We start from the raw sequence: 20,969 nt of genomic DNA, 5'->3' as shown, positions 1-20,969 counted from the left end.
CAGAATTCTATATAGCTTCTGTAGCATCACTTACCAACCAACCACAGTACCATCCTGCCAGCATGCCATGTTAATTCCAAAATGCAGTAAGTGAAAACAATTTTAAATCTCTAATCTTACACCAACCAGTTCTGACCAACTGCTGAATACTGGTCTTTCCATCTTTTTGTTAGAGAAAACATGTTTCTGCAAAGTTTTCAAATCAGATTCTCCTCCCTCTTTTCACCCATTGAAGTATCAGTTACAATTGTTGTGGTTTAACCCGCCGGCAGCTAAACACCACACAGTTGTTCACTCACCCTCCTCCCTCCCTCTCTGGGATGGGAAAGAGAAATGGGAAAGTGAAGCCTGTGGGTTGAGATAAAGACAGTTCATTAAGACAGAAAAATAACAATAATGATGATAACAGTACTAGTAACAATAGTGTGTACGAAACAAGTGATGCACAATGCAATTGCTCACCACCTGCTGACCGATGCCCAGCCTATCCCCGAGCAGTCCGGCCCCCCCATTCCTATCTATTGCTCAGCATGACCCCATACGGTACGGAATACCCCTTTGGCCAGTTTGGGTCACCTGTCCTGGGTCTGTCCCCTCCCAGCTCTTGCTGCACCCCCAGCCTGCCCGCTGGCAGGACAGTGAGAAGCTGAAAAGTCCTTGGCTTGGTGTAAGCACTGCTCTGCAACAATTAAAACATCAGCATGTTATCAGCACTCTTCTCACCCTAATCCAAAAACATAGCACCCTATCAGCTACCAGGAGGAAAATTAGCTCTGTCCTAACGGAAACCAGGACAATTCACAATGTCACCCTCATTCATAAATTGTTTGTATAACAGAAGTTCTGTTAATTCTTCTCTTCCGTTCATTCAGCTCTTAAGTCACACTCATTGCAGTGTATCATAATAACGAACCTTAAGTGAATCTTAATAATGAACCGCATTTGACCAAAAACTTAACCTGATACTTGACAAGTCATAGATCACTTTCAGTTAAATATTGAAGAGTTTTAAGCCATGCTACTGCACGATGCAGGACACATGCAAGCAGTTACACATATTCTCTTAAAGTTATAGAAGAATAGGCATATATATAAGCTTTCAAAATAGTATTCGAAAAAATAGTTAGATAATCCCAACATAATTTTTCATTACAATGCATAGAACTCAATGGCTCATAGTTTTGATTTTAAATTATGAGTCACAACTTTAAGGACAAACAAAATGAATTTGGAAGTGTTTTTCACATCTCCTTCCTGTTTAAAAAGTGTAATTTTACCAAATTCTGCAAAATGGACCAAAATGAGTTAATATTGTTAAGGAGCAAAGTGCTGTCAAATAACACTTTATTAGCCCTAATCACATCAGCCTTTATCTCTTGATGAATTAAAGTGACTGAAAAGAAGCTATCCTAACCATTCAGAGCAAACACTTCGGAAGAGAGCTAATGAAAATCACTGGTAAGAATGAATTTTAAGCACACGTATCCATACATACATTACTGGTTACAGCAAAATAACTATACTAGTAACTCAGGATGACATCTTCACTTTACAGGTTTGAAAGGTGGAACAGCACTACAAGCAGAAAATATTTAACTAGAACAGATGAAAACAAGTTAAAGTGTGATTATCACATAAGCACTTCACATACACTAACCAAGCAACAGTTTTTAGGTATAGAGAATTAGTAAGATCGTCAACATTTCTAGTGAAAGAGATAAAAGTTTTCCTGTTTTATAAAGTCAGTGAATTAAGACTGTCAGTTGCAGATCAACAGGAAATCTGTTCTTGTTCCCACCTTGGGAAGAAGAGAAATTGTCCCTTGCCCTTTCTATGGGAGGCAGTCACCTAACATTGTTCTTTCTGACCAAGTATCTAAAGACAGATGGAGAAGAACTATTTATCAGAGAGTGCAGCGTTAGGACTCATTGCAATGGCTTTAACCTAAAAGAAGGTAGATTTAGATTAGATGATAGGAGGGAATTCTTTACTCAGAGGGTGGCGAGGCAGTGGAACAGGTTGCCCAGAGAAGCTGTGGATGCCTGGATGTGTTGAAGACCAGGCTGGGTGGGGCTTTGAGCAACCTGGTCTAGACAGACGTGTCTCTGCCTATGGCAAGGGGGTTGGAACCTGGTGGTCTTTAAGGTCCCTTTTAACCCAAACCTTTCTGGGACTCTATGACCTGCTTATTGTTCTTGCTTTCTTGAAACAGTGCACACAGGCACACAATTTGTGACAACCAAAACCACTTTTTATTTTTATTTAATTAAATGGTATTAAGAAATGCTTTAGGCATTGTTAATACCATTCTAAAAGCCAAACATTCCAGCTGTGAACACCACACTAAACACTTGGCCCAGCTGTCCAGCAACTCAGCATCTACCTCTCATGATGCACTTAGTAGGATCTTAGCATTCCAAAATCATTCTTGATCTTCTCTACTAATACAGCTATTTCTAGAAGATCTTCAGAAACACAGTTCCTCACGCTAACTAGTTCCATTAGCAATGCATTGGATTTTTGATTTTTATTTTTTTAAATGAAAGATTACTATAATGTAATTCAGCCTTGGTCATGTGAGCTACATCTCCTTACAAAAGAGTCACAAAGTTGGATCTTGCTAGTTCTCTAGAAGAGAAGCTAACTTTTCTAGGTATAAATATTGAGGCTGAAAGGTTCCCCAGACCATCAGCTTTAACATTCAGCTTGTGCAATCATATCTTTTAATATTCTCCGTTTCCAGTGCATTACAGATCTTTTCACACACAGAGCTGGCTGGAATCAAGTTCCACGACCAACACTGCTGAGGTGTGCTACTAACCCAGTATAATGAAATCATGAAAAGGTAACATTGTGATTTAATGTAATCCTATTTCTGTAAGATTTTTTTTTTTTGTCATACTGGTAGAGTTAGAGGATATGCCTTGCTGTAATAACACAAGAAAAAAATGTAATATTTGTTAGAAAACAAATCTATCCTATTCCTTTAATTTTCCAGGACACCAGCAGTTGGGTTATGACTTCACTAACAAGTTGGTGAATTTTATTTCTTCCATTAGAAGCCTTAACACCTAATTCTACTAATATGCCAGTGGTCCAGTCCGAACACAGTAAGAATATGATGATCCTGGCTATCCTAAGACTAATTTATCACATTGTTTAATTCTCTTCATATGATTTAAGAAAGACTCTTTGTTTTGTTTTAAAAACAGGGGCAGGATAACATTTTCCTCTACAGTAAACAAAATGATCCACGCCATATCACCAAATTAAAAAAACTTGTTTTGAAACAAACACATACCCTAACAAAAAAGCAAGTAATTGACCGAACTCTTGAGTTTTACTTCAGTTATCAGCATTTTCTTTTGTTTCTAAAAATAGTGATTACCAGCTTATATAAAAACAAGGCAACAGTTTTCCTAAAGATGTCTGCATTACCAGTCTATAGTTTTTCCAGATGTTTCTGAGCTATTGTGTATGCTGAAGGCTTCACAGACAGGTAAGTGCTTTCCCCCTCCCTGTAAAGCATATAATGAAACAGCACGTTAGAGAAGCAGACCATTTTGAGAAGTCTTCAAGGCCATCTATTTTAATCTCTTTATTTGACAGAATGCTGATTAAAGCTCAACCCATACTTTCTAAATTTTGTGTTTCTATACTGTTCCTATACATTTTCCATCTTTATTTTTAAGGAAGTATGCTGCCCAAAAATCTTCTGTCAAATTTTGTAAGCATGCTTCCATTTTACCTTTTGTATCACTAATGGAACATGAATGAAAACGAATCCCAGAAGATGTGCTAAGCATGGTTTGTTTATCAGAACTGCCCAGGAGACCATGGTACATTTTATGTCTATAAGAACCATCAACAGCTGAAGAAACCAACCTACTGAAAACTACCTCTCAGTACACAACCATAATTTATTTTTGGTACTTAACAGCTTCCGTAAGCAGGTTAAAGCAAACAATGTTTTTCATTTAAAGAAGTGATTGATGAAATAAAGTGACTTTGTTCTTTTTCAAATCAACGTGAGAGCTGCTTTGCTTTTTAATTCATATGGTACAGGGCTATTCAATAAGATTTCTTTCCTGAAAAGAGTATGAGAAACTGATTTACTGCATTTTCCCATATATTCAGCACCTACCACCCGCCAAAGTGTTCCACAAGCTTTACTGTCATATCCCAACCATGCTAACTACTTCTAAGTGAAAGATTTACTGTTATAATAAAACAGATATTTTTAATAATCTAAACATTTAAACATTTGGATTTTCTATGGAACACCTATAAAGACACGTTAGCAGATTACGCAAGGAACTTTTGAAGGCTTACAGATATCCACTGATGTAAATTGCAATAGCCAGCCACTTGTTTCAATACAACTCCCCCACTATATCTCACTATGTTTAAAAAAATACTTCTAATAGGTTTAACATTTATTTTCCCAAAAGAACATGCAACCATTGCAACAGATCCTTATGGAGCAAAAATACGGTAATTTTTTAAAATACTGGTAGTATTTTTAAATGATGAGTTCATGAAAAACTGCCAGTCCAGAAATTTGGTGCACACAAACACCTGAAATATCACCATATATAGTTGTGTTTTTTTTTTCCCCCTTTTTTCTTTTAAAGTGTATCTTAATACCTGCACAAACACAGTCAAGGTAAATTATCCCAATGAACTTCAGCAATGAAATTCCTCTTTTGCCCTCACAAGTTTTAAATGATATTAGTTGATAAGAAAGATACCTCTCAGCCCTCAAATTGGCAGCATTGAAATGTAGCTTACTAACTCTAAGCAGCAAAACAGTTCAAGACATAGGACAACTCACTATCAGTTATTGAGATCTGTTTCCTAAATAATGTTAAAACATTGGATAACTTATAGCTAATATAAGCTCAACAGAAAGCAAGAAATCCATACAGATAATTGTAAACAGACTTGCACAATTTCCAAACCACTAGAGGCTGATGCTGCCATTGAAACTGGTCAGGGAAGAACACTTAACTAATAAAAGGAAGAATCATCTGTTGGTAGAGCAGATATTAGTAGAAATCTTCAGAAATATTAAGCTTCCATAAAATTCGTGAACATTAAGCTGTCTGTAAAATATTCTAGCACAGTTCTTTTCAAGTTGTAGCCTTATTCATGCATTAGGGATAGCAATTACTGAAGTCAAAGTAATACAAAAAACTTACGTATTCAGTCTTACATATTCAGTCTTGTGTATAGTCAGCAAATTAATGCATTCCTTTGAACTTTAGGAACTTGCACACCATGCAGACTGCCAAATGCGGATATACCCACGTATACTAAAACTGAGTGATCTTCACAACAGCACTGTAAATGCAGATACACAAGACTGACTCCTCTTCTCCCCAGAATCTTCTGCTACCAAATGAGCTAGCCAGAGGCCAGCTGATTTTTCTTTTTGTGGACTTAAAAATATGGATAAAGAAGGACAGAAAGGGGATAACTAACTTGGCTTTCACTGAAAGAAAAGTGTATTTTTAATGTGCTTGATCTGTTTTTCAACATTTTTTCACACAAAAGTCAGAGAAGATACATTATTCAGACCAGTACTGCTACATAGAAATTAGCTCATCTGTTTTCCAAAGTTCTTGATCTTTCCTTGACAGGTGCACCTAACAAGAGATGTTCACTGTGGCTGATGCAGCTCAGTAGTTCATAGATCAAGGCTCTTCACACTGTTTTGGGCTTGAGATAAACTATAAGCACTTAAGGAACCTCTGATCAAATCATTATGGTAATTATGTGCTGCTCTACTCGTCCCTGGAGTTCTTCAGAGGACAAAAAAGGCCAAGAAAGACTTGTAGCCTTTTTGTATTACTTTCACTGTAACTGGTGAAGTTGGGTTTTTTATCCAATCTTTAAGTACCTATCCTCAAGTCATGTTGGCTGACTGTAAGAAACTGACCACAGCAAACAACCTTCACTAAACCAGACATGCTGTCAGTATGTCCGCTGATGGTTACCATTCACTATAGGCACAGGATTTTTCTTCAAAGACAGACATCAACACACACATAAAAAAAAATTAAAAGCACTGACAAAACTAAAGTGACAAAAATCATTAAAGAATGAAATTCCTGAGGAAAAAGGGGTGGGAATGGGTAGTTACATATTCAAAAAGTAATGAGGAAAAAAAAAAAAAGACAAACTGTTTGAAGTTTTATATCACAGTAAATAAAATCATTTTTCTGCAGTTCCCCCCAGGTATCAGGAGAAAGGACAACTATATGACTACCACTTTAAGAACACATTCATAAATAACTTTTAGTTCTTTGGGTTAAGTTCTCCAGGAGAACATATTGCAAAGCTTTAGAGTTTTAGTCTGCTTTTAGGACTTATCTGCAGTAAAGCCAGGTACCATATATTTGTCTAAAATCAAACGGATTTAAACATAATGGTTTCTTATTTGACTTGCCTACCACATCAGCAACATCACACCAATACTTGGCTAAGGGACTGAATGACATATTGCTATACCTCTGCCCTTCGAAGAATTCATTGTTTACAATATTAATCCAAATAACACATACCAAAACAGAACACAAAAATCACAAAAATTTGATTTGAACTTTGGTATTAAAAACATGCATGCTGGCTGTTCCACTATCAACAGGAATTGAGCTAAAAAGGGTGAAAAGAATAGGCTAATGTCCAATGTGCTTACAAAAGCTTAATTAAACCAACAGAATATACTCATCAACATAAACTGAATTTCCACCTGAAACTACATAGAGGATTTTAAATTAAAAAACTAACTATGGGTCTGTTCCCTTTTAAGATGTGGAAAAAACAAGCGTAACACTTTTCTATATACAAAACTTTCAGTTATTCTTTGGCAGAACTAGTTGTGCCAAAGAATATTTTGCCCATTACTGCAATAGTATGCATGCCTTCAGTACCAGAACACTGAAGACACAATCGTAGAGCATTTTTAGAGTTTTTAAATCCATACTCTACTCTCCTCAAGCAGTTTGGCTAAGCAAAAACTTTTGTTTGTTCTGGAATGATTTGTCTATGCCAACAGAAGAATTAGGAGAACAGGAATTTAACAGTTTGATTTCAGTATCCTTCTGTTCTAGTATGGAACCAATATAAACAGCTAGTTTAGCCAGCTAGCTTTAAAAGTGGTAAAATTTATCACTCGGTAATATTAAAGATATGACTTTCTTTTCATCCCAGTACTTCAGCTCTTCTTGTGACTTTGCACAATATGCCAAGACTCTGAAGCACAGTGGACCTTTTAAGGTATCCCACAGTTATTCTTCATGGCAATGAAGAACTACTTGCTAAGCCTTGCGTATGTTCCAACTCTACTGACTGATCATTTAATAAAGGCACAGCCTTTAATATTAAAAAAAAAAATAAAGTCTTACAAGGCAATGCTCCTATCAACAATTTGAAAAGACTGTGTATTTTTTCAAATCCATGAGAACCTTCCCTGGATCCCTTTACCCAAAGGTAATCATAAATTACTCCTAATTGTTCAGCCTACTTCAAATTACCTTGCATTTAACCACAGGGCAAGAACATGTATAGGCATCAAGGTAACAAGCTATTACATGTCCACGTAATTGCCTTAAGTTGCACACTTTACCATCATGGTAAATACAAAGTACTGTAGCTTCTGATTACGGATAGGCCATCCTCCTCCTCCTCCTCCGAACCCAACAGCATACGCATAGAAACAACCCCTGCCCAGGGTATGTGTACTGTAATAAGGTGCTGCCAATCATCATGCACTCGCACTCATTCTGTGGTAAATGCAACTTCTAGTAGTATAATGCAAATTTTGTCCTTACTCATTCTTTTACAGATTGAGTTGACCTAACTCATTTTTTACAGTTGTAAGCAAGTTTACTCGGGTTGGTTTGGTTAACAGTTACAACGACAGATCTCTGCAAATCAGAGAGGGAAATGCCTGTCTGAAAAGACATTTCCCTGTTCTCTGTTTAAGTGTCTCCTCAAAGGTGCTACTTAAGTCATTAGCTTTTGTTTGACGGGTAGGTTTAATTGCTATTCTCCAAGTCTAAAATGTGCTCTAGTCAAAAGGATATCCCAGGCATTCTGAAGAGCAAGCCCAGGGCAAACATAGTTAACCCTGCTGTTGGAAGATAATGGACTGTAAGTTGCTACACTTAGTCTTATGTTAATTAATCATTGTAAATCAAACTCTTGGGTTCACATTTCTTCTGGAGACTGTTTGATCTTTCACTGACATTTTCAGTGTCCAATAGTCAGTTCTCAACAATCCAGACTAGCAGATGCTGCTACACATTACTGCCAACATTGAAGGAATATAAGTTCGATACCATAACATAAAGGAATGGAAAAAACAGACTTGCTGTATCACAGACCACTTTCAAGCTCTTTGATTTACCAGTGGACTGTAAGTAAAAAATTTGTCTTTAACATGTGTTTTGAGAACCTCTAAGTCCAATGCATTTGGATTCTAAGGTGTACTGAACTAAGCCACTGTGACATTGAATTTAAAATAAGCGTAATTGAAGTGTTTTCCTAAGTCAGCCTTAAAATTTGTGGCACCAGTTTTTTAGAGCAAACATTCTGGTGACATAGTTGAAACTTTCCCTAAGCCTTCTACAACTTTATTCACCAAGGTCCTCAACCAAGAACATATTTTGTTCCCTTCTTTCAGGAATGACAGTCCAAGGTTTAGAAGTTTTTGATTCTTAGGGTCTACATTCAACTTCTGTAGCTGTTTTATAATTTACACACAGCATAATCACTTTACCCAAGATGAGCAGTAGCAGATTACCAGTCTGGAGGGAGCTAGAATTCAGTGTCAGAAGACATCAGTGTCGGATAGTAAGTCAAGTATTTATGTAACATTATTTAAGATCTTTGCTACAGCAACTAATCTACCAATTTTAAAAGTAGACAAAATTAATGCATGTTTGAAATTTTTATCATGACAAGCTATTATTCACAGCATTAATTAAAAGAAGTCAAAATTTAATTGCTACAAACCTCAACCTAAATAACGAATAAGGATAGACAAATAAATAATAATTTGGCACTTAAAAAAGATACAGCTGCAAAATAATTGGTAAGAGGGACAATGCATTTACAATGCATTACCTCTATATACAACCCAAAAGTTGACAAGTTGTTCCATGAGCCTCTTTATTCTTGGATTTGAGACATGCATGCCTATACTTCTCCCACAATCAAAGTCATTGTAACTACAATCATATCAGACCATTGAATGCATCAGGGGCACTAACTTGAGTATCTGTCATACCCAAATATTGACTGCCCTTACGTTATTAAAAGTCTGTTTCTTTTAAAATTAGTTGGGGAAAGGAAAGGAATTAATGAATTAGAGACAGTGGGTAAATCAGGACTCAAAAAGCCTCCTCTTGTCACAGAAAAAATGAACAGATAATGTCATTAAAAATTACTGTAAATATTAACATCTTGCAAGCTGCTGCATGACACCAATACAGAGATCCTAAGTTGCTAGTCAAAGTGCAAAAAAAAAAAAGAAAAAAATGTCTCCTTACATGCCTGATTCAAAGAAAAACTTACAGACATGATTAGACAATTTAAATCATCAGCAGTCAGTTTTACCTTATCTTTGAAATGGAGAAAAAAGAAATGGGACTCCCAGAAAGTATCTCTTGTCTTTTATTTGCATCTTGAAAAAAATAAGCAACTAGTCATGAACTGAATTTATCTTACCTATTTTCTTCACCTCCAGCCATTTTAACTTAGCCAAAAGCAGTTCTCATGCAAATACATTAAAGTAATTGTTTACATTGGAACAGTAAGTCACTTAAGTGAACGCATTTGCAGGTAAGAATGCCAAGACTCTTGCCACGGCAACCAATGATATGTTATTTTTCAGACCAACTGCAGAATATTCACTTTGCTTCTATGGTGTTATTATAAATATCAACCTAAACAGATTATCAGCTTTAGAAGGTGAATAGCTGCAATGATTGTCAAACAATGATTGTCAAAGTTGTCATGTGTAGTAATGGTAAGGCACTGAAAACAAAATTCAGCATTTTATTAGCAGCTGCAGCTAAATACATTAGTTTTTGTGCGCATTCTTCCTCCCAACCCTGATAAAATTGTAGGGTCAGGGAAAGAACAGCACTTTAAAATAAAAACTGTTACTTGTAGAAGAGCAGTAAAGCTGTAGAAAAAAAGAAAAAAAAAGAAATCTCCAATACTGATTACTTAAATATTTAAATCAACACAGGATAAATGAGCAAAGGTATGATAAGAACTTATTAAATTGTTGATTATACTGTTTTATTTATTTTCTTTGTATGAAAGATGAGAACCCTCAGCATTAGAACACTACATGGTATTTTCTTTGTTTATATACAGATCTTTCAGATTTTTGGCAGAAAACACACCACATCCTGCAACGGTCGAAGCTGATAGGGAAGGACAGCTTGCAAAGAGGAAGGTGGGAAACAATTCTGAAAGTAATGGTTTTCCCCAAAAGCAGTGAGGAAATCAAAACAGATCGAACCTCATACAGGTTAATTCTCATACTTTTTAATAGGCAGATGAATACACAAAGAGCTAGATCTGAAACTGCTACCTGCACACTCATTAAGCTAATTGGATCTTGAAGTATTTAAAAGGCTGTAGAAATGTTTCAAGTTGCTTTGTGAAAAGTCATTCACTGAACTGTGGAAGAAATGTATTTTAGAGAATACCTGCAAGAGTTTGCGTATATGACAGCTTTGCTCAGAAATTAGAAAAACTAATCTAAAAATCAAGGAATCCACTTAAACTCAGCTGTCAAAAACAGCCTGTAGCTCAGTGTACACCAACTACTCATCCCCCTTTCTAGAGGTGTCTCCCTCCCCTCCCAAAGCACAGTATCTATTTCGTTGGGAATCAACACTCCCTTTGTGGCTTTTGGTAGAATTAGGTGTTTGTAAATGCTATCAAGAAGTTATTCACAAATGCAAGACACAATTCAATACAGAAGCAAGATAATTTTATTTGGGAATTGAAATTCAAAATGTTTTTAAAATTGGAAGTACTGCCTGTGAATAAATTTGCTTGGCTTTGAGGAACTGCCTTTACAGACAAGCAAAAACAGCTGCCTCCAACATTTAATTCTTGTCCTGTCATAGTAGAAAGGTGAAAAATGAGGGTAAGAAGGAAGTCAAGCCCCTAAAAACAAAGTGACTCTGAAGTACTCTTTATTCCCTACCATACCTTATTTGTCTCACAGAAAACATGCATTCCTTTCTTAGACTTGGATAATAAGCTCTCATCAAATATCCTGGCATTGAAATTACTTTACTGTGTATGTAATTACTTTATTGCACAAATGGAAAAGAAATGAGAAAGCACATTCATCAAGATAGGACTTCAGAGCAAGAACTTTCAGCTGCAGCAACAGGTAGGTATAGATCTTTCTCTTCTTGTTAGCTTGGTAGTCTCTGCAGAAAGCTTTGTGTCTGACCTGAAATAGATTAACTAACAAACACATAATTATGCCTTTTTTCCTGAAATTTTACAACAGTCTAGGCATTGATAATAACAAAAAAAAAAAAAAACACAACACACCTTTTTGTGCAATTTTTTGACCTTTAGTGCTTGAAATCAGATCAAATCTACACAACTATCAGACATGGGGAGAAAGAAATCCAGAAAAGGAAAGACAGGAAAGACCAATGAAAACACCACCTCAAAAGGCAGGGTATCCATCCCCATAAAACCAAGACAGGCTTCCTAGAAACCTGTCCTGTAGATAAACAGGGTGCACACAAAAATAGGGAATTACTCCTCTGCCTTTCGTGCTGGTCCCTGCTGTGTGCCCACTCCACTCAAACATACTGTCTCCGAGCAACGTAGCTAGAGGCCTAAGCATGACTAGAAACTAGGATGTTTACACACAAAGAATCTCACCCCACTACTTTTTCTCCTTCAGTTAACTTTTATACACCCAGGGAACAAAGATAAAAGAAACATCTCAAATGAATACATTTCATAGAATCACAGAATATCCTGAGTTGGAAGGGACCCACAAGGATCATCGAGTCCAGCTCCTGGCTCCACACAGGTCTACCCAAAAATTCAGACCATATGACTAAACGCACAGCCCAATCGATTTTTAAATTCAGACAGGCTTGGTACAGCGACTACTTCCCTGGGGAGCCTGTTCCAGTGTGCAACCACCCTCTCGGTGAAGAACCTCTTCCTGACGTCCAGCCTGAACCTCCCCTGCTGCAGCTTGACACCATTCCCGCGGGTCCCACCACTGGTCACTAAAAACAACAGATCAGTTCCTGCCCCTCCACTCCCCTTATTGAGCTGTAGACCACGACGAGGCCTCTACTCAGCCTCCTCTTTTCCAGGAGGAACAGGCCAAGTGACCCAAGCTGCTCCTCGTATGTCATCCTCTCTAGGCCCTTCACCATCTTTGGATCCCTCCTCTGGACACTCTCCAACAGTTTCAACTTCCTTTTTGTACCGTGGTGCCCAGAACTGCACACAGTACTCGAGGTGAGGCCGCACCAGCATAGAGTAGAGCAGGACAATCACTTCCCTCTCATATAAATCCTTCCTGCATGTACCCTAAAACTTTTATCTGTAATGCAATGAGTTTCCTTCATCATCCTGTCTCCATCATGTTTGCAGGAAGGTATTACTATTTTAAAGTGTATTAATAATGGATGCAAAGTAAAAGTCACATGTCCCTAGTGATATGAAAAAAAATTGTCTCATGATCCTCTCTATACAAACCAATACAGGTAAAACAGAGAGTAGGAGTGAATCCCACCCCCAAACTTAAATTATTAGGCCAACACATGATCTGGAAAGTTGCTTTCCCTCTCCGCCTTAGAGCTAGCAACTAACAATACTCTTTTGTGTTTTTGTTTTTTTTTTTTAAAAAAAGGAGGTGCGGAATACTGACAGGCATAATTCACCCCAAGATACACACTCCTGCAGTCAAGGGACTAAAAGAGACTTCTGTCCTTATTCACCCCTAGAAGACTTTTTCTCCTCCCTTCAGCAGCAGAGAGAGACTATGACCCTGAGGACAGCCCCTGTGAAAGCTCCATCTACCAACATGACATCAGGCACAAGCACCCAGTACTCTCGTTCATTGTCACATCAAATCCTTGCCTATTCCTTAACTCTAGAAGAACTTATGATAATGATTTTTTTTTTTTTTTGTTAATTATTTGAATCAGGGAATGACAGACTTTTCTGATAAGCTATTTTTTGAATATACTCTTGTCATAGCATTCAGTTTAACTGATCAAATCTCTCAAAGCTGCAGCTCCACTGATGGCAAAACAACCATTAACAAATTCGTGTGTCATTTTTCAAGATGAAGACAAAGATCTTCCAAAAGCAATTAATGAACAAGAAGTTATTATGCCCATTAATAAAGCTCCCTGCAACCGAAGGATTTTGAAAAGGTAGTAAATTAATCTCTAATGTATTTGCTCCCATTTTGATTTCACTTTGCTATTCATGTGACTGCATAAAAAACTATTACAGAAGACAATGGGCAAGCAACTGTCCAGAATTAGAGACATAGCCAACTGCCTTGTGAGTAGAAGATATAAATTACATGACCTCCAAGCTTTATTTTCATTGTATCATTCCTACCAAAAAAAGAAAAAAAGAGTCTGTCTACCCTCCAAAGATTTTTACAATGAAAACTGGAGCATATAAATCGAAGACCAGTGACTAAGTTACAGACACAAAGAAGAACAGGCACGATGTTCATCAGTATCTGATAGGTACGTATTATTGCTTACTGGAGACCTTAACACTGTGATGAACTTAAGCAGATGTTATGTTTTTCAAGGTATTTGAAAAAGTTGCCAAGAGAACTTAGCAGAAATGTCACCAAGGAAGTATTCCAGAATATGCTCTCTTCTATACTACTTAGCTCACAATACCTAAATTAAATCTAAAATGATAGAAACTTACATACTTAAAAACCTCAACAGCAAATATAAGATTATACCCCTTATTTAAGCTAATTTTTTCAACACACTGGTGAAGAATTTTGCATGGGGAACATACATACAAATGTAGTAAAATGGGTTTTGCAACACATAATTGTTTGATTTTAATAAATACCAGATGAGAAACCCAACAAATCTTCCAGTTTTCACCCACTGAGGGTAAGAGAACATGATCTAGTAAAATTCATTTTTAGATTTAAATTGGATTAATAAAGGAAAAAAAAGTAATCTGATTTTTTTGAAAGGGTGTCAAAGTGTATATAGGTGAAATTTTGCAGCCTTCAGGATGATCACCATAGATCATCTAGAACAGCTTTCTATGCTTCACAGCAAGTAAATTAACACTACCAAAAAGAAGTACTAAACCCCTACTTTTTTTTATTTAACAAATGACTGACTACATCTGTGCAGAGCAGTATCACATAGCAGCAGCACCAATGTTAGACATGAAACTACCAAGTAATGTTATACTTTACAACTCAGCAGAGTAATCTTAAAACAGGTGAAAGTCAGTATCATTCTGTGTTCATTAATTGCTTTGCTATAACAGGCATCTAGGAAGGAAAAAAAAAAAAGACAAGTAGCATAACATATAGGGAAAAAAAACAACACTGGAAGTACACATTCCCAGGGAACTGTTATCTTAACAGGCTACTCCCAAAGTTACATGGTTACTGTGTCAGGGTTACTCATGATACAAGACTACCTCTGAACAATTAGGAAAGCTCTTAAACCAAAAGGGTGAAAGACCCACCTCTGACCTTAAATGTAGCAACACATTTTACAAGTGCACTTTAATTCTCTAGCATTTTCAAACTTGGAGACACATGTGGTCTGAGACTTCACCAGATTGGCTCCGCAACAGTTTAACACTAAATCAAAGAAAGGAGAAAAAAAAAAAAAAAAAAAAAAAAAAAAAACAACGTGGGAAAAGGATCATGAATTGTTTTGTTACTGCACTCTACTATCACTAGTGATTGAACCCAAGGCTTTTCAATTGGGGTAGCTGGCACAGCCAAATGGGGACTACCAGCTAGCTGCAAGATGATCAAAAAGTAGTATACACATACAGCTGTGCGAGAAGTGAAAAAGGAAAAGAGAGATGCCTTCAAACACAGCAAGAGGGCTCAGCAACTGGTGACCATGATAAAAAAATACTCTCCCTGTACAAGGCTACTGTTAGCAATGTCAGAATAAACACAAAATTAATAGAGAACACAGTAACGGAGTATTGCTCAAACTAACATCTGAAATGAAAAATCTAGAGCTCAACTGTCATTCTGTATAGGTAATTATTTACTAGATCATTGAAATCCATACAGCTACTGTTAAAAGACTTATAATCTCTGACCACTATTTGTAGCTCAAGAACTTGAATATATTATTCAAGCATTCAACAGTAATGGGAACAAATGAACAGCAACAACAACAAAAAGCAATAACCAAGCAATCAAAAAAACCTATGAACTTGACCTTAACAAAAAGGCTATAATAACCTACCTACCTGTGCCTACAGCATAATATCAGTTACTGTTATTCCATAGACAGAGCGCAAAAAAATAAAAAATAATCACAAAAGGTAGTCCAACCTCTCAAACACCTTGCAATAATGGCAAATATCCGAATACAATTAGCTAGTATTTAGTCACCACAGTTACTGACTACAACTTCTAACTCAGCAGTTTGTGGAAGCACAACAATAAGATTTCCAAGTAAGCATGTCAAAACAGACCTCATGTAGCATGGATTTACAGCAGTTTTACAACATGGTAACAAACAAAAAAGAAACACATACAGAAACCTAATAGCCAGAAACATGTACAGAAACCTAATAGCCAAACCAAAACACCTCCTAAATTCTGCTTGCCTTCAGCGAATTCACATTTTACGCTATAATAGGAAGTAAAATCCAACCACTACCACACCCTGAAAGAACTGTTTGAATTAAATGTTTTCACCATCACTTGAAAACTGCTTTAATGATGTAGCCCTCTCTGTCACAAGAATCAACCGTTCATACATAACTGCAAGTTAGTTAACTACACTGTTTTGAGGAACTCAACACTTATCCATGTCATAGAGATACAGATGGAAGTGGTCTGAACATTTATACCACGTTCCAAATTCCTTTAAGTCATGTGGTATGCTGACATCTAAGTAGCATCTGCATAGCAAGTGGGACACATCTTGATATACAGAAAGTACTTACAAGGAAAACCAGTGTCAAGAAACATCAGCATGTTTATGACTTCCAATCATAAAACTAACAAACTTGGGAGAGTAGTCAGGCAAGGAAAACGAGAAAAACAAACTATATAAATATATATATTAGTTTTTTATATGTATAAATTCTCTCACACTGGATATGAGAAGCAAGCTATCTGATCATGTTAGAAAAGATAACCCTTCCATAACAATTAATTTTCTCCTTTGGTTCAGCTTCATTTAACAGCTTCTAAAGATTTTTATTTTTTTAATAATTCATCAAATAAGTTTTAAAGTCATTTAAAAAAAAAAAAAAAAAAAGCACATTCTGATGCCTTACCAGCAGGAAATCAAGTTTTACTTAATACCTAGGGGAAAAAGAGGGAAGCAAGCAGGGAAAAACAAAATGAAAGCACCAAAAGTTCACAGCAACAGACCTTAAAGTCTACAAAGACTGGCCTTTTCTTTTTGCTTCCTCAGAAATATACTCTTAGTGAGATTCTTTCCTTTGCTAAACACTAAGCAAATAAAGTGTTACATTAAGAAAAACACTTTAAAGCAGTTATTGCATCAGCTGGATGTTTACAGATCTCAACATGTCAAAAAGTGAATCTTGGCAATGGATGACACGGGCTAAAAAGTCAATGGAAGAACACATGGATCAAAATAATACAGAGGAATTACTGAAGCATGAGATCAACTAGAAGTACTTGTTACCTTCAAGACTTTACATTTTAATTGGTAATTTCACAGAAACTGCATCACAACATATTTGATTCATTGAAAAATATTTATTGTAAAAAAAAAAAAAAAAAAAAAAAAAAGACTATTCATTTCTACAGTAGCAAGCAAACTATCAAAGTTAACTGACTTTTTCCTCAGGTTTATTTCCCAATATGAACAACTGAACAGTTTTGGAAAAGAAGGTTTTACCAATACTTAGTTTTTAATTTGGCTAAAAATAGCCCAGTGTTACCCACAGTTACAAAAACACTGGAGTGTCCTCACTTAGAAGCACCAAACACACAAAGATTTGGCAAGTTATTGAACTAGATTGGCTCATCATGGGACACTTATTAAAGCAACAATATTGATTTTTGACCAGATCATCAACACAAAAAAGACAGAAGAAAAATCTTCCAGGTATCACACAAAAGAACAATTCCAACTTAGAGCAAAGATGTTATAAACAATATATAACTTCAATAAGGCTAACAAATCGTAGCTGCGTTCTACACAATAAAACAATTCGTAGCAAAACTAGAATGTACTAGAATAAGAAATGCAACTAAGTAGAATAAGAAATGCAACTAAGTGGTTCTTTTCAATCCATATCCATCCTTAAATGGGTGGGTTGTGGACAGCATATTTTTATTTTGTTCATTTTGTTCAGTAGCCTAAGGAACAGGCTTAAGTACCCAAAGGTCTATTCAGATCGAAGAGCTGCATACCTCAGTTTCCCTTTGGTACCATCTCACACTACTAGCAGAAGAGTGGTGACTCCAAAATATTTAGTGGCTATTGTAATGAACGACAGATTATTTACTGCTAGTACAGTATTCTAGTGGCTTTACCAAAATTCTTTTCTTGAACAGGTTGTTAAATGTAAAGAAGAGTAACTGACTGCTGTAGGAAACTAATGATATATCAAGTTACAGACTTCTGCTCAGACTTTTCCATCTGAGTATTACAGTTGGCTCAGGAGCCATGACGTAGATACACATTCCAAAATGATCTTGTAACTTGGATGACTCCACTCAAGTTTTACGTTGTTGTAAACTCATTACTACAATTTATTTTCTACTCATGCCCGTTAATCAACACTTGCTAACATGGATAGAAAAAGCAGGTGAGAAGAGTCACAAAATTAAAAAGTATTTATATGTATTACACTGTAACCCTAGAATTAAGTAACTATGTATCAGTTAAAAGCTGTATGACTACGCCATCCCAGTGCTTCTCTACTAGAAGCTTCCAAAGCCAAGTAGACAAAGACGACAGAGCTAGCTAGGACATTTGTTACTTTAGGGCACTGCTAAGGTATTAAGAGAAGCCGGGGCAATCCACATGCATATGCTTTGAATAAATCCCATGCCTTCAACCTTTGAAGAATGAAACATTTACTGCGAGTGACAATAACACGTCTTGAAAGCAATAGGAGGCATCCACCTCTGCATCATCACCATTCTTCCCTACAGTTACATCCTAGATATAAATCTGTTCACAGTAGGTCATTTCAGATGTGCCCAGCAAACTACCTTATTTTGGTTTTAGGCCATAAGAAAGCAGTAAAATAAACAGTTTCCATCGAAGCCATAAGGGGGTGCTCTGAATAACTGAGGTTGGGAGGGGTATCGAACTGAACATTTGCCTTGCATTAGGAGAGGTCAGAAGCATGCTGTCTTGTTTTAGCTCAGGAGCTCAGTTAAGTCACGATGCCGTGCCTTTTGAACAAAAAAGGAAGCTGGAAGGCAGGAGTGCGCCTTTTAACAAAAAGGAAACGCTTCAGTTTGCTATTGTCATCACAAGGGCAAATTAATCTGTGATAAAAAACTAGCAGCACAAAGACCTGGCAAGCGTTAATTCCAGTTTTGTACCCCATGATCTGCCAGCTATTTGAGATATTGACAAGATGATACAGGGAATGCAACAGAACACAAAAAGCCTGTGCTGCATTTTTTTTTTTGTTTTTTATCTGCACAATGCCTGTTCTGATCCAACTAGTTCAGCTCTTTTAAATGTGACTGTACCGAGTTGATACCTTACACTGAACTACACCCTGAAACGAAAGAAATGGCCCTAGATCATTCTGTAAGTGTAATACAGTATTTCGTCTGTGCCAGCACTTTGGTGCATCGGCCTCCCCCCACCCAAAAAGCGAAAATGATACGCACATTCCAATCGAGCCTCTCTCAGCGGGGCTCATCCAGCTCTCCCCCTCCCCTCCTGCCCTCCCCCCGGCCTTGCCAGGTTCCCAAACCCCTTCTGATTTTCAGGTTTCATTTTGTGGTAAACAGCAAAACGAAAGGAGAAAGCTCCCAAAGCGAGGATCCTTACCCTTGAAATCCCGCCATGCGCGCAATAAGGAGGGTGAATTGTTTTTCCTCCCTTTTTTTTTTTTTTTTTTTTTTGGATGGGAGACGAAGGAGAGGGGGGTGGGGAGGGGGAAGAAACAAAAGCCTAATCGGAGATGAGGCTAAGCGGCGGAGACAGAGGGAGAAGGCGGAGAGCCTGGTGGAGGAGCAGGGCGAGCGTCAGCCATGTTGTGTGTGTGTGTGTGTGTGTGTGTGCGTGTGTTGGTCCAGTATTTACAAACCTGCAGCTGCAGCAGCGCTCGGAGCGAGGGGAAGGAAGGGAGGGAGGGAGCAGGGCGAGGAAGAAGGGAGGGAGGGAGGAGAGCGCGAGAGGCACCGGGAGAGCGAGGGCAGGGAGGGAGGGAGGGAGGAGGGGAACAGCGGCAGCAGACAAAGGATCCCCGCACTCACACACACACACACACACACACACTCACACACCCGCTCGGGGCGCCTCGCCCCCGCTACCCCGGGGGCCGCAGCCGTGCGGGCGGCCCCTCGGCGGGCCCCAGCCCGGCGGTGCAGTGCAACGGCTGGGCGGCGGAGGGGAAGGGGAAGGGGAAGGGGAGGCAGTGCTGTGCTGTGCTGTGTTGGGGGGGGGTGGGGGGTGCACAGCCCGCCCTCCCCGCCGCGGGGGCCGGGCGCCGAGCGGGGCCGCAGAGCACGGAAGGGTGGCGGTGGCGGCGGCGGGGCCGGGGGCGGAGCGGAGCGGGGAGGAGGGCAGGGTGCGGGCCGAGCATATCGCGGCGGCCCCGGGGGAGGGGAGGGGAGGGGAAGGGGAGAGAGGGGAGGGGAGGGGAGGGGAGGCCGGGCCGGGAGCGGCGGCGGCGGCGGCTCCCTCCCCGCACAGCGCCTCCCTCCGGCCCTGCCCGGTACTGGGCCCGGCCCCCCCCCCACCGCCGCCGCCGCCGCCGCCTCGCCCCCGCTCGCTCACCTGCCGCCGGGGCGGGCGGCCCGGGGGTGCCAGCGCTGCTGCAGCCGCCCCCCCGCGCCTCGCCGCGCCTCGCCTCGCCGCGCCGCTCAGCTCAGCTCCTCCGCGGCGGCAGCGGGCTCGGCCGCTCCCCTTGTCTCGCCTGCCCCCCGCCGCCGCCGTCGCCGCCGCCGCCTCCTCCTGTTCGGCTCTGCCACATTTGGAGCCCCCCGCTGCCTACGCCAGCGCAGCCGGCAGGATAGAGGCCTGCTCACCTTCCTGCCAAATAGTGAGCCAACCGCAGCCGCCCGTTCAAAACAGGGCCGGGCCCCGCCCTCCGCCGCCCCTCCTCCCTCCCTCCCTCCCTCCCTCCCGGCCGCCCCGCCGGCGCGCAGGCGCACTGCGCCGACACAACTGCGACAGGAGCGCAGGGAGCGCGCCGCGCCCCGCCCCGCCGCTGGCGGGCGCAGCGCGCATGCGCGGCCGCTTCGCCCACCGCCCCCTGCTCCCCTGTTACTGGGCGCCTCCGCTCCCCCCCCCCCACCCAGCACCCGCTGCGCCCCCCGGGTGGGGGGGACGGTGCCGGGAGGAGGGCAAGGAGACCTCGGAAGGGCGAAGGCTGCGCTTGGAGTGAAGCTGCCTTCGTGTCGGAGGAGTGGTGGCATCGCTTCGTGGGATGGCGGAGCGGGTCCCTCGGCAGGGTGCCCTACAAGTGTCCTCCTCTGCTTCCACGCAGCAGGGAGGAAAACAGCGTGTGTGTGTGTG

The 20,969-nt window shown here is 39.7% G+C and overlaps 1 protein-coding gene across 3 annotated transcripts in view; it reads right to left on the bottom strand.

Moving 5' to 3' along the window:
- Positions 1-20,526, bottom strand: part of SPIN1 (spindlin 1) — a 56,900-nt gene extending 36,374 nt beyond the window's left edge. Inside the window, exon 1 of one of the 3 annotated variants that reach the window (XM_084305687.1) lies at positions 20,480-20,526. The gene's annotated coding sequence lies outside the window, so the exon portion shown is untranslated. Of the gene's footprint in view, positions 1-19,277; positions 19,842-20,228 lie in introns of those variants that run through there. The other 2 variants (XM_084305685.1, XM_084305686.1) reach the window with 2 other exon arrangements.
- Between the last annotated feature and the right edge of the window lie 443 nt (positions 20,527-20,969).

Source organism: Netta rufina, assembly GCF_964035555.1.
Source record: "Netta rufina genome assembly, chromosome: Z".
In the NCBI taxonomy this organism is placed as follows: Eukaryota; Metazoa; Chordata; class Aves; order Anseriformes; family Anatidae; genus Netta; species Netta rufina.
Note: the sequence above shows the minus strand (reverse complement) of the source record. Positions and strands in the feature narration are given on the sequence as shown.